This window comes from Anomaloglossus baeobatrachus, assembly GCF_048569485.1.
Source record: "Anomaloglossus baeobatrachus isolate aAnoBae1 chromosome 7 unlocalized genomic scaffold, aAnoBae1.hap1 SUPER_7_unloc_2, whole genome shotgun sequence".
Taxonomy (NCBI): Eukaryota; Metazoa; Chordata; class Amphibia; order Anura; family Aromobatidae; genus Anomaloglossus; species Anomaloglossus baeobatrachus.
This window is the reverse complement of record NW_027441816.1, coordinates 156,951-171,115: the sequence shown is the minus strand read 5'-3', so window position 1 is coordinate 171,115 and position 14,165 is coordinate 156,951.

The window sequence follows — 14,165 nt, the reverse complement described above, 5'->3', positions numbered from 1 at the left end:
CAGCGTACAGGTGCACTGGTGTGCGTTTACCAAACTATTATATAACGCACAAGTGTAGTGTATAATACACGTCAGTCAGCAGTGGCTGATAGTGTCAGAGTTCTTAATTTTTGCTCCTAAAACCTGTGTTAGGTTATTATTGCGTCCGTGCTTGGTTTTTAAAACCGCACGTGTGTGCCTGTTGGTGGCAGCGTACAGGTGCACTGGTGTGCGTTTACCAAACTATTATATAACGCACAAGTGTAGTGTATAATACACGTCAGTCAGCAGTGGCTGATAGTGTCAGAGTTCTTAATTTTTGCTCCTAAAACCTGTGTTAGGTTATTATTGCGTCCGTGCTTGGTTTTTAAAACCGCACGTGTGTGCCTGTTGGTGGCAGCGTACAGGTGCACTGGTGTGCGTTTACCAAACTATTATATAACGCACAAGTGTAGTGTATAATACACGTCAGTCAGCAGTGGCTGATAGTGTCAGAGTTCTTAATTTTTGCTCCTAAAACCTGTGTTAGGTTATTATTGCGTCCGTGCTTGGTTTTTAAAACCGCACGTGTGTGCCTGTTGGTGGCAGCGTACAGGTGCACTTGTGTGCGTTTACCAAACTATTATATAACGCACAAGTGTAGTGTATAATACACGTCAGTCAGCAGTGGCTGATAGTGTCAGAGTTCTTAATTTTTGCTCCTAAAACCTGTGTTAGGTTATTATTGCGTCCGTGCTTGGTTTTTAAAACCGCACGTGTGTGCCTGTTGGTGGCAGCGTACAGGTGCACTGGTGTGCGTTTACCAAACTATTATATAACGCACAAGTGTAGTGTATAATACACGTCAGTCAGCAGTGGCTGATAGTGTCAGAGTTCTTAATTTTTGCTCCTAAAACCTGTGTTAGGTTATTATTGCGTCCGTGCTTGGTTTTTAAAACCGCACGTGTGTGCCTGTTGGTGGCAGCGTACAGGTGCACTGGTGTGCAATTTCCAGAAACTTTGATATAACGCACAAGTAGTGAATATACACGTCAGCAGTGCACAGCATTGCAAAATGCGCAAGGGCATTGGCAAGGAACAAGGAAGTGGACGTGATGGTGGTGCAGGCAGAGGCCGAGGTCGTGGGCAAGCTCTAATTTCGCCACAACAAAGGGCCACATCTAGTCGCTCGCACGTCCTGTCCCAAATTCTTGGGGACCGCAGCAGTACACCGCTCTTGAACCAAGACCAGTGTCAACAGGTTGTTAGTTGGATAGCGGATAATGCTTCCAGTCAGATTGGCACCACCACAAACACTCTGTCTTCCACACGGTCAAGTGTCAGTAGCCGTGATACTGCACCGCACATTTCTGAACCTGATCCTCCTTCCTACCACCAGGCTGAGTACACGTCCTCCTCGGACATTAATGATCCCACACTTGGACACTCGGAAGAGCTGTTCACGTTTCCATTCACACATTCTGGCCTCTCGCCAGCTCATATTGAAGTGGGTCATGAGGAGATCGTCTGTACAGATAGCCAAATATTTGAGCAGCCACGTTCTCACGAAGTTGGCAACGTGTCTCAACAAGTGGTGGACGATGATGAGACACAATTGTCAGCAAGTCAGGAGGAGGAGCAGGGTGCGGAAGAGGAAGACGACGTGGTGGATGATCCAGTAACTGACCCAACCTGGCAGGAGGATATGCAGAGCGAGGACAGCAGTGCACAGGGGGAGGGAGGCGTAGCATCACAACAGGCAGTAAGAAGCAGGGTGGTGGCCCCAGGCAGAAGTCAGGCAACCGTTCCCCGTAACAACACGACGACACAAGGTGCCTGTACAAATGTTAGGTCTTCACGAGTCTGGCAGTTTTTTAAGTTGGATCCAGATGATTCAAAAAAGGCCATTTGCAACACCTGCCGTGCCAGCATCAGCAGGGGTACCAAAACTAGCAGCCTGACCACCACCAGCATGATCAGGCACATGTCAGCCAAGCACCCGACTTTGTGGGAAGTACAACAGAGTCGAGGAGCAGTGCTTGCTGATGTCACTGCTACGTCTTCGCTGGTTGTGCATGCGAGCCAATCCTCTGTCCATGCTGCCTGCGAACAAGCCTCCTCCACTCCTGCACCTGCAGTTGCCTACGCAGAAAGAACACCATCATCAAGCACGTCCTTGTCCCAGCGCAGCGTTCAGTTATCCATTCAGCAAACCTTTGAACGCAGGCGCAAATACACTGCCAACACCCCACATGCCACAGTTCTAAATGCTAACATTTCGCGACTGCTTGCGCTGGAAATGTTGCCTTTTAGGCTGGTGGAGACAGAAGCATTCCGTGACCTGATGGCGGCAGCTGTCCCACGTTACTCGGTCCCCAGCCGCCACTATTTCTCCCGGTGTGCCGTCCCCGCGTTGCATAACCACGTGTCACAAAACATCACACGTGCCCTGAACAACGCTGTTTCACCCAAAGTCCACCTAACCACAGACACGTGGACAAGTGCTTGTGGGCAAGGCCGCTACATCTCGTTGACGGCACACTGGGTTAATATTGTGGAAGCTGGGACCCAGTCTGAGCGAGGGACGGAACACGTCCTTCCCACACCAAGGTTTGCAGGCCCTACCTCAGTCAGTGTTTCACCCACACTCTACAGCTCCGGAATGTCATGCTCTTCAGCCTCCTCCTCCTCCTGCGCATCCTCATCCACTGTGCCCTCCACACCAGTCACAAGCTGGAAGCACTGCAGCACTGCCTCGGCGAAGCGGCAACAGGCTGTGCTGAAGCTAATCTGCATAGGTGACAAACCCCACAATGCAGAAGAGCTGTGGACAGCTCTGAAACAGCAGGCAGATCACTGGCTCACACCTCTGAACCTAAAGCCAGGAAAGGTCGTTTGTGACAATGGCCGGAACCTGGTGGCGGCTTTGAGGCGAGGCCAGCTGACACATGTTCCATGCGTGGCCCATGTGCTCAACCTCGTGGTTCAGCGGTTTATAAAGTCATACCCAGAGCTGTCTGATCTGCTGGTAAAAGTTCGCCGCCTGTCTGCACATTTTCGAAAGTCACCTACTGCTTCAGCCGGCCTTGCCGGCTTTCAGCGCCGTTTGCATCTTCCGGCTCACAGACTGGTGTGTGATGTCCCCACGCGTTGGAATTCAACTCTGCACATGTTGGTCAGGATATGTGAGCAGAAGAGGGCAGTTGTTGAGTACCTGCATCACCTAAGCCGTCGGGAAATGGGTCAAACTCCACACATAACACCTGAGGAGTGGAGATGGATGTCAGACCTATGTACCATCCTCCAAAACTTTGAGGACTCCACCAAGATGGTGAGTGGTGATGACGCCATTATTAGCGTCACCATACCGCTACTCTGCCTTCTAAAACGGTCCCTGCTGAAAAACAAACATGATGCATTGCAGGCGGAGCGCGATGAGTTGCAGCAAGAAACAGTAGTGGGTGTGGGTGATAACACACAGCCCAGCCTCGTCTCATCACAACGTGCAGTGGAGGACTATGACGAGGAGGAGGATGAAGACATGGAGCAACTCTCCGGCCAAATTGAGGATATGACATGCACACCAGTCATATCCTCGATTCAGCGTGGCTGGCCAGAGGACAGGGTAGATGAGGAGGAGGAGGAGGAGGAGGAGGAGGAGGACAGCATGTTCAGTCATCTTGTTGGTCAGGCTACTGAAGTCCTGGCTGTTAAGAGTCTGGCGCACATGGCTGACTTTATGGTAAGCTGCCTGTCTCGTGACCCTCGCGTTAAGAACATCTTGGCCGACAATCATTACTGGTTGGTAACACTGTTAGACCCACGCTACAAGGAGAACTTTTTGTCTCTTATTCCCGTGGATGAGAGGTCAACCAAAATGCAGCAGTTTCGGAAGGCCATACTCACGGAAGTAGGCAAAGCATTCCCCTCACAAAACGCTAGCGGCATAGGTCAGGAATCAGTGGACAACCGAGGCGTACAGCCGAGAGAGGCACAAGTCCAATCCGCCAGAGGTAGGGGAACAGTCTTTAAGATGTGGGACAGTTTTCTCAGCCCCTCACGTACCACAGCCCCTGAGGTGCGGGGTAGTGCCACAAGAAATCCTAAGTTTGCCCAGATGCTGAAGGAGTACCTTGCAGATCGAACAACTGTACTCCGACATTCCTCTGTGCCTTACAATTATTGGTATCCAAGCTGGACACGTGGCATGAATTGGCTCTCTACGCCTTGGAAGTCCTGGCCTGCCCTGCTGCTAGCGTTTTGTCAGAGCGTGTTTTTAGTGCCGCAGGTGGAATCATTACAGATAAACGCACCCGCCTGTCAACTGAAAATGCTGACAGGCTGACTCTGATAAAGATGAACAAGGGTTGGATTGGGCCAGACTTCACCACACCACCAGCAAATGAGAGCGGAATTTAAAGTTTGCCATGTACCTCCACTCACCCATGGGTACACTTCTCGACTTTGGATAATCGCTGGACTGCTCCTCCTTCTCCTCATGCGCCATCATGATGACCGTTACAATAGTTAGGTCTTTGTTTCAGGTATACCCCCAGTGGTAAATTTTTTCGCCCATTCTTTGCAGAATGGACATTACAACGACAGGAGACCCGCTCCTTTGCAATGGGAACAATGTTTTGAGGCCCTCATGCACGTCTCTACCCAGGGACAACGTGTAGCCTCCCAATTTTTGGCTGCCCTGCCTAAGGGCTATACTGAAATACACCCACTTCCTTAAAATGGACACTTAATGTTTTGAGGCCCTCATGCACGTCTCTACCCAGGGACAATGTGGAGCCTCCCAATTTTTGGCTGCCCTGGCAAAGGGCTATACTGAAATAGACCCACTTCCTTACAATGGGCACTTCAGGTTTAAAGGCCATCATGCACGTCTCTACCCAGGGACAATGTGGAGCCTCCCAATTTTTGGCTGCCCTGCCTAAGGGCTATACTATAATACACCCACTTCCTGACAATGGACACTTAATGTTTTGAGGCCCTCATGCACGTCTCTACCCAGGGACAATGTGGAGCCTCCCAATTTTTGGCTGCCCTGGCAAAGGGCTATACTGAAATAGACCCACTTCCTTACAATGGGCACTTCAGGTTTAAAGGCCATCATGCACGTCTCTATCCAGGGACAATGTGGAGCCTCCCAATTTTTGGCTGCCCTGCCTAAGGGCTATACTGAAATACACCCACTTCCTTAAAATGGACACTTAATGTTTTGAGGCCCTCATGCACGTCTCTACCCAGGGACAATGTGGAGCCTCCCAATTTTTGGCTGCCCTGGCAAAGGGCTATACTGAAATAGACCCACTTCCTTACAATGGGCACTTCAGGTTTAAAGGCCATCATGCACGTCTCTACCCAGGGACAATGTGGAGCCTCCCAATTTTTGGCTGCCCTGCCTAAGGGCTATACTATAATACACCCACTTCCTGACAATGGACACTTAATGTTTTGAGGCCCTCATGCACGTCTCTACCCAGGGACAATGTGGAGCCTCCCAATTTTTGGCTGCCCTGGCAAAGGGCTATACTGAAATAGACCCACTTCCTTACAATGGGCACTTCAGGTTTAAAGGCCATCATGCACGTCTCTATCCAGGGACAATGTGGAGCCTCCCAATTTTTGGCTGCCCTGCCTAAGGGCTATACTGAAATACACCCACTTCCTTAAAATGGACACTTAATGTTTTGAGGCCCTCATGCACGTCTCTACCCAGGGACAATGTGGAGCCTCCCAATTTTTGGCTGCCCTGGCAAAGGGCTATACTGAAATAGACCCACTTCCTTACAATGGGCACTTCAGGTTTAAAGGCCATCATGCACGTCTCTACCCAGGGACAATGTGGAGCCTCCCAATTTTTGGCTGCCCTGCCTAAGGGCTATACTATAATACACCCACTTCCTGACAATGGACACTTAATGTTTTGAGGCCCTCATGCACGTCTGTATGCAGGGGCATTGGTGAACCTCACAATTTAGGACTGCCCTGGCAAAGGAAAATACTACAAAGACTCACTTCCTCAAAATGGGCACATTAGACTCAAGAGGCCTTCATGTACGTCTCTTCTCAGGGACATCGGAGTGCCACACAATGTTTTCACGTAAAATCTTTCATGTATTGATCTCAAAAAGTAACATACACCAGATCTATCTCACTATTGGGTATGTGCCCTTAACATTTCCGCCATGAAAAATCATTTTGGGGTCATTTTGGAAGGTTTTCTGGTGAGTCCGTAAAAATGGCGTAAAACGCGGACAAAATTGTTCACAGCTGTGACTTTTGAGTGATAAATGCTTCAAGGGGTCTTCCCCATGCTGTTGCCATGTCATTTGAGCACTCTTCTGAGACTTTTGTGACATTTTTAGGGTTTCTCCATGCTGCCGGGAGGTCATTTCACAAAAATACTCGGGTCTCCCATAGGATAACATTGGGCTCGTTGCTCGGGCCGAGTACACGAGTATCTTGGGAGGCTCGGCCCGAGCTTCGAGCACCCGAGCTTTTTAGTACTCGCTCATCACTAGATGAGATTTGATAAAGTAAGTGGAAATCCAGTAAAAGTTTCATTTGGCTACTTTGCACTCTCGAGATAATCGTCACCATGTGCCAAATGCAATATAAAAGGAATATGAACACATTCGCGCAAAAATGAAATGACCACAATTTTCTCCAAAACTATAACAGATGCAAACTTGTCCTGTGTGGTGGAGATGAGATTTGATAAAGTAAGTGGAAATTTAGTAAAAGTTTCATTTGGCTACTTTGCACTCTCGAGATAATCGTCACCATGTGCCATATGCAATATAAAAGGAATCTGAACACATTCGCGCAAAAATGAAATGACCACAATTTTCTCCAAAACTATAACAGATGCAAACTTGTCCTGTGTGGTGGAGATGAGATTTGATAAAGTAAGTGGAAATCCAGTAAAAGTTTCATTTGGATACTTTGCACTCTCGAGATAATCGTCACCATGTGCCAAATGCAATATAAAAGGAATCTGAACACATTCGCGCAAAAATGAAATGACCACAATTTTCTCCAAAACTATAACAGATGCAAACTTGTCCTGTGTGGTGGAGATGAGATTTGATAAAGTAAGTGGAAATCCAGTAAAAGTTTCATGTGGCTACTTTGCACTCTCGAGATAATCGTCACCATGTGCCAAATGCAATATAAAAGGAATCTGAACACATTCGCGCAAAAATGAAATGACCACAATTTTCTCCAAAACTATAACTGATGCAAACTTGTCCTGTGTGGTGGAGATGAGATTTGATAAAGTAAGTGGAAATCCAGTAAAAGTTTCATTTGGCTACTTTGCACTCTCGAGATAATCGTCACCATGTGCCAAATGCAATATAAAAGGAATCTGAACACATTCGCGCAAAAATAAAATGACCACAATTTTCTCCAAAACTATAACAGATGCAAACTTGTCCTGTGTGGTGGAGATGAGATTTGATAAAGTAAGTGGAAATTCAGTAAAAGTTTCATTTGGCTACTTTGCACTCTCGAGATAATCGTCACCATGTGCCAAATGCAATATAAAAGGAATCTGAACACATTCGCGCAAAAATGAAATGACCACAATTTTCTCCAAAACTATAACAGATGCAAACTTGTCCTGTGTGGTGGAGATGAGATTTGATAAAGTAAGTGGAAATCCAGTAAAAGTTTCATTTGGTTAATTTGCACTCTCGAGATAATCGTCACCATGTGCCAAATGCAATATAAAAGGAATCTGAACACATTCGCGCAAAAATGAAATGACCACAATTTTCTCCAAAACTATAACAGATGCAAACTTGTCCTGTGTGGTGGAGATGAGATTTGATAAAGTAAGTGGAAATCCAGTAAAGTTTCATTTGGCTACTTTGCACTCTCGAGATAATCGTCACCATGTGCCAAATGCAATATAAAAGGAATCTGAACACATTCGCGCAAAAATGAAATGACCACAATTTTCTTCAAAACTATAACAGATGCAAACTTGTCCTGTGTGGTGGAGATGAGATTTGATAAAGTAAGTGGAAATCCAGTAAAAGTTTCATTTGGCTACTTTGCACTCTCGAGATAATCGGCACCATGTGCCAAATGCAATATAAAAGGAATCTGAACACATTCGCGCAAAAATGAAATGACCACAATTTTCTCCAAAACTATAACAGATGCAAACTTGTCCTGTGTGGTGGAGATGAGATTTGATAAAGTAAGTGGAAATCCTGTAAAAGTTTCATTTGGCTACTTTGCACTCTCGAGATAATCGTCACCATGTGCCAAATGCAATATAAAAGGAATCTGAACACATTCGCGCAAAAATGAAATGACCACAATTTTCTCCAAAACTATAACAGATGCAAACTTGTCCTGTGTGGTGGAGGTGAGATTTGATAAAGTAAGTGGAAATCCAGTAAAAGTTTCATTTGGCTACTTTGCACTCTCGAGATAATCGTCACCATGTGCCAAATGCAATATAAAAGGAATCTGAACACATTCGCGCAAAAATGAAATGACCACAATTTTCTCCAAAACTATAACAGATGCAAGCTTGTCCTGTGTGGTGGAGATGAGATTTGATAAAGTAAGTGGAAATCCCGTAAACGTTTCATTTGGCTACTTTGCACTCTCGAGATAATCGTCACCATGTGCCAAATGCAATATAAAAGGAATCTGAACACATTCGCGCAAAAATGAAATGACCACAATTTTCTCCAAAACTATAACAGATGCAAACTTGTCCTGTGTGGTGGAGATGAGATTTGATAAAGTAAGTGGAAATCCAGTAAAAGTTTCATTTGGATACTTTGCACTCTCGAGATAATCGTCACCATGTGCCAAATGCAATATAAAAGGAATCTGAACACATTCGCGCAAAAATGAAATGACCACAATTTTCTCCAAAACTATAACAGATGCAAACTTGTCCTGTGTGGTGGAGATGAGATTTGATAAAGTAAGTGGAAATCCAGTAAAAGTTTCATGTGGCTACTTTGCACTCTCGAGATAATCGTCACCATGTGCCAAATGCAATATAAAAGGAATCTGAACACATTCGCGCAAAAATGAAATGACCACAATTTTCTCCAAAACTATAACTGATGCAAACTTGTCCTGTGTGGTGGAGATGAGATTTGATAAAGTAAGTGGAAATCCAGTAAAAGTTTCATTTGGCTACTTTGCACTCTCGAGATAATCGTCACCATGTGCCAAATGCAATATAAAAGGAATCTGAACACATTCGCGCAAAAATGAAATGACCACAATTTTCTTCAAAACTATAACAGATGCAAACTTGTCCTGTGTGGTGGAGATGAGATTTGATAAAGTAAGTGGAAATCCAGTAAAAGTTTCATTTGGCTACTTTGCACTCTCGAGATAATCGGCACCATGTGCCAAATGCAATATAAAAGGAATCTGAACACATTCGCGCAAAAATGAAATGACCACAATTTTCTCCAAAACTATAACAGATGCAAACTTGTCCTGTGTGGTGGAGATGAGATTTGATAAAGTAAGTGGAAATCCTGTAAAAGTTTCATTTGGCTACTTTGCACTCTCGAGATAATCGTCACCATGTGCCAAATGCAATATAAAAGGAATCTGAACACATTCGCGCAAAAATGAAATGACCACAATTTTCTCCAAAACTATAACAGATGCAAACTTGTCCTGTGTGGTGGAGATGAGATTTGATAAAGTAAGTGGAAATCCAGTAAAAGTTTCATTTGGCTACTTTGCACTCTCGAGATAATCGTCACCATGTGCCAAATGCAATATAAAAGGAATCTGAACACATTCGCGCAAAAATGAAATGACCACAATTTTCTCCAAAACTATAACAGATGCAAACTTGTCCTGTGTGGTGGAGATGAGATTTGATAAAGTAAGTGGAAATCCAGTAAAAGTTTCATTTGGCTACTTTGCACTCTTGAGATAATCTTCACCATGTGCCAAATGCAATATAAAAGGAATCTGAACACATTCCCGCAAAAATGAAATGACCACAATTTTCTCCAAAACTATAACAGATGCAAGCTTGTCCTGTGTGGTGGAGATGAGATTTGATAAAGTAAGTGGAAATCCAGTAAAAGTTTCATTTGGCTACTTTGCACTCTCGAGATAATCGTCACCATGTGCCAAATGCAATATAAAAGGAATCTGAACACATTCCTGCAAAAATGAAATGACCACAATTTTCTCCAAAACTATAACAGATGCAAGCTTGTCCTGTGTGGTGGAGATGAGATTTGATAAAGTAAGTGGAAATCCAGTAAAAGTTTCATTTGGCTACTTTGCACTCTCGAGATAATCGTCACCATGTGCCAAATGCAATATAAAAGGAATCTGAACACATTCGCGCAAAAATAAAATGACCACAATTTTCTCCAAAACTATAACAGATGCAAACTTGTCCTGTGTGGTGGAGATGAGATTTGATAAAGTAAGTGGAAATTCAGTAAAAGTTTCATTTGGCTACTTTGCACTCTCGAGATAATCGTCACCATGTGCCAAATGCAATATAAAAGGAATCTGAACACATTCGCGCAAAAATGAAATGACCACAATTTTCTCCAAAACTATAACAGATGCAAACTTGTCCTGTGTGGTGGAGATGAGATTTGATAAAGTAAGTGGAAATCCAGTAAAAGTTTCATTTGGCTACTTTGCACTCTCGAGATAATCGTCACCATGTGCCAAATGCAATATAAAAGGAATCTGAACACATTCGCGCAAAAATGAAATGACCACAATTTTCTCCAAAACTATAACAGATGCAAACTTGTCCTGTGTGGTGGAGATGAGATTTGATAAAGTAAGTGGAAATCCAGTAAAGTTTCATTTGGCTACTTTGCACTCTCGAGATAATCGTCACCATGTGCCAAATGCAATATAAAAGGAATCTGAACACATTCGCGCAAAAATGAAATGACCACAATTTTCTTCAAAACTATAACAGATGCAAACTTGTCCTGTGTGGTGGAGATGAGATTTGATAAAGTAAGTGGAAATCCTGTAAAAGTTTCATTTGGCTACTTTGCACTCTCGAGATAATCGTCACCATGTGCCAAATGCAATATAAAAGGAATCTGAACACATTCGCGCAAAAATGAAATGACCACAATTTTCTCCAAAACTATAACAGATGCAAGCTTGTCCTGTGTGGTGGAGATGAGATTTGATAAAGTAAGTGGAAATCCCGTAAACGTTTCATTTGGCTACTTTGCACTCTCGAGATAATCGTCACCATGTGCCAAATGCAATATAAAAGGAATCTGAACACATTCGCGCAAAAATGAAATGACCACAATTTTCTCCAAAACTATAACAGATGCAAACTTGTCCTGTGTGGTGGAGATGAGATTTGATAAAGTAAGTGGAAATCCAGTAAAAGTTTCATTTGGATACTTTGCACTCTCGAGATAATCGTGACCATGTGCCAAATGCAATATAAAAGGAATCTGAACACATTCGCGCAAAAATGAAATGACCACAATTTTCTCCAAAACTATAACAGATGCAAACTTGTCCTGTGTGGTGGAGATGAGATTTGATAAAGTAAGTGGAAATCCAGTAAAAGTTTCATTTGGCTACTTTGCACTCTCGAGATAATCGGCACCATGTGCCAAATGCAATATAAAAGGAATCTGAACACATTCGCGCAAAAATGAAATGACCACAATTTTCTCCAAAACTATAACAGATGCAAACTTGTCCTGTGTGGTGGAGATGAGATTTGATAAAGTAAGTGGAAATCCTGTAAAAGTTTCATTTGGCTACTTTGCACTCTCGAGATAATCGTCACCATGTGCCAAATGCAATATAAAAGGAATCTGAACACATTCGCGCAAAAATGAAATGACCACAATTTTCTCCAAAACTATAACAGATGCAAACTTGTCCTGTGTGGTGGAGATGAGATTTGATAAAGTAAGTGGAAATCCAGTAAAAGTTTCATTTGGCTACTTTGCACTCTCGAGATAATCGTCACCATGTGCCAAATGCAATATAAAAGGAATCTGAACACATTCGCGCAAAAATGAAATGACCACAATTTTCTCCAAAACTATAACAGATGCAAACTTGTCCTGTGTGGTGGAGATGAGATTTGATAAAGTAAGTGGAAATCCAGTAAAAGTTTCATTTGGCTACTTTGCACTCTTGAGATAATCTTCACCATGTGCCAAATGCAATATAAAAGGAATCTGAACACATTCCCGCAAAAATGAAATGACCACAATTTTCTCCAAAACTATAACAGATGCAAGCTTGTCCTGTGTGGTGGAGATGAGATTTGATAAAGTAAGTGGAAATCCAGTAAAAGTTTCATTTGGCTACTTTGCACTCTCGAGATAATCGTCACCATGTGCCAAATGCAATATAAAAGGAATCTGAACACATTCCTGCAAAAATGAAATGACCACAATTTTCTCCAAAACTATAACAGATGCAAGCTTGTCCTGTGTGGTGGAGATGAGATTTGATAAAGTAAGTGGAAATCCAGTAAAAGTTTCATTTGGCTACTTTGCACTCTCGAGATAATCGTCACCATGTGCCAAATGCAATATAAAAGGAATCTGAACACATTCGCGCAAAAATAAAATGACCACAATTTTCTCCAAAACTATAACAGATGCAAACTTGTCCTGTGTGGTGGAGATGAGATTTGATAAAGTAAGTGGAAATTCAGTAAAAGTTTCATTTGGCTACTTTGCACTCTCGAGATAATCGTCACCATGTGCCAAATGCAATATAAAAGGAATCTGAACACATTCGCGCAAAAATGAAATGACCACAATTTTCTCCAAAACTATAACAGATGCAAACTTGTCCTGTGTGGTGGAGATGAGATTTGATAAAGTAAGTGGAAATCCAGTAAAAGTTTCATTTGGCTACTTTGCACTCTCGAGATAATCGTCACCATGTGCCAAATGCAATATAAAAGGAATCTGAACACATTCGCGCAAAAATGAAATGACCACAATTTTCTCCAAAACTATAACAGATGCAAACTTGTCCTGTGTGGTGGAGATGAGATTTGATAAAGTAAGTGGAAATCCAGTAAAGTTTCATTTGGCTACTTTGCACTCTCGAGATAATCGTCACCATGTGCCAAATGCAATATAAAAGGAATCTGAACACATTCGCGCAAAAATGAAATGACCACAATTTTCTTCAAAACTATAACAGATGCAAACTTGTCCTGTGTGGTGGAGATGAGATTTGATAAAGTAAGTGGAAATCCTGTAAAAGTTTCATTTGGCTACTTTGCACTCTCGAGATAATCGTCACCATGTGCCAAATGCAATATAAAAGGAATCTGAACACATTCGCGCAAAAATGAAATGACCACAATTTTCTCCAAAACTATAACAGATGCAAACTTGTCCTGTGTGGTGGAGATGAGATTTGATAAAGTAAGTGGAAATCCAGTAAAAGTTTCATTTGGCTACTTTGCACTCTCGAGATAATCGTCACCATGTGCCAAATGCAATATAAAAGGAATCTGAACACATTCGCGCAAAAATGAAATGACCACAATTTTCTCCAAAACTATAACAGATGCAAACTTGTCCTGTGTGGTGGAGATGAGATTTGATAAAGTAAGTGGAAATCCAGTAAAAGTTTCATTTGGCTACTTTGCACTCTCGAGATAATCGTCACCATGTGCCAAATGCAATATAAAAGGAATCTGAACACATTCGCGCAAAAATGAAATGACCACAATTTTCTCCAAAACTATAACAGATGCAAACTTGTCCTGTGTGGTGGAGATGAGATTTGATAAAGTAAGTGGAAATCCAGTAAAAGTTTCATTTGGCTACTTTGCACTCTCGAGATAATCGTCACCATGTGCCAAATGCAATATAAAAGGAATCTGAAAACATTCGCGCAAAAATGAAATGACCACAATTTTCTCCAAAACTATAACAGATGCAAACTTGTCCTGTGTGGTGGAGATGAGATTTGATAAAGTAAGTGGAAATCCAGTAAAAGTTTCATTTGGCTACTTTGCACTCTCGAGATAATCGTCACCATGTGCCAAATGCAATATAAAAGGAATCTGAACACATTCGCGCAAAAATGAAATGACCACAATTTTCTCCAAAACTATAACAGATGCAAACTTGTCCTGTGTGGTGGAGATGAGATTTGATAAAGTAAGTGGAAATCCAGTAAAAGTTTCATTTGGCTAC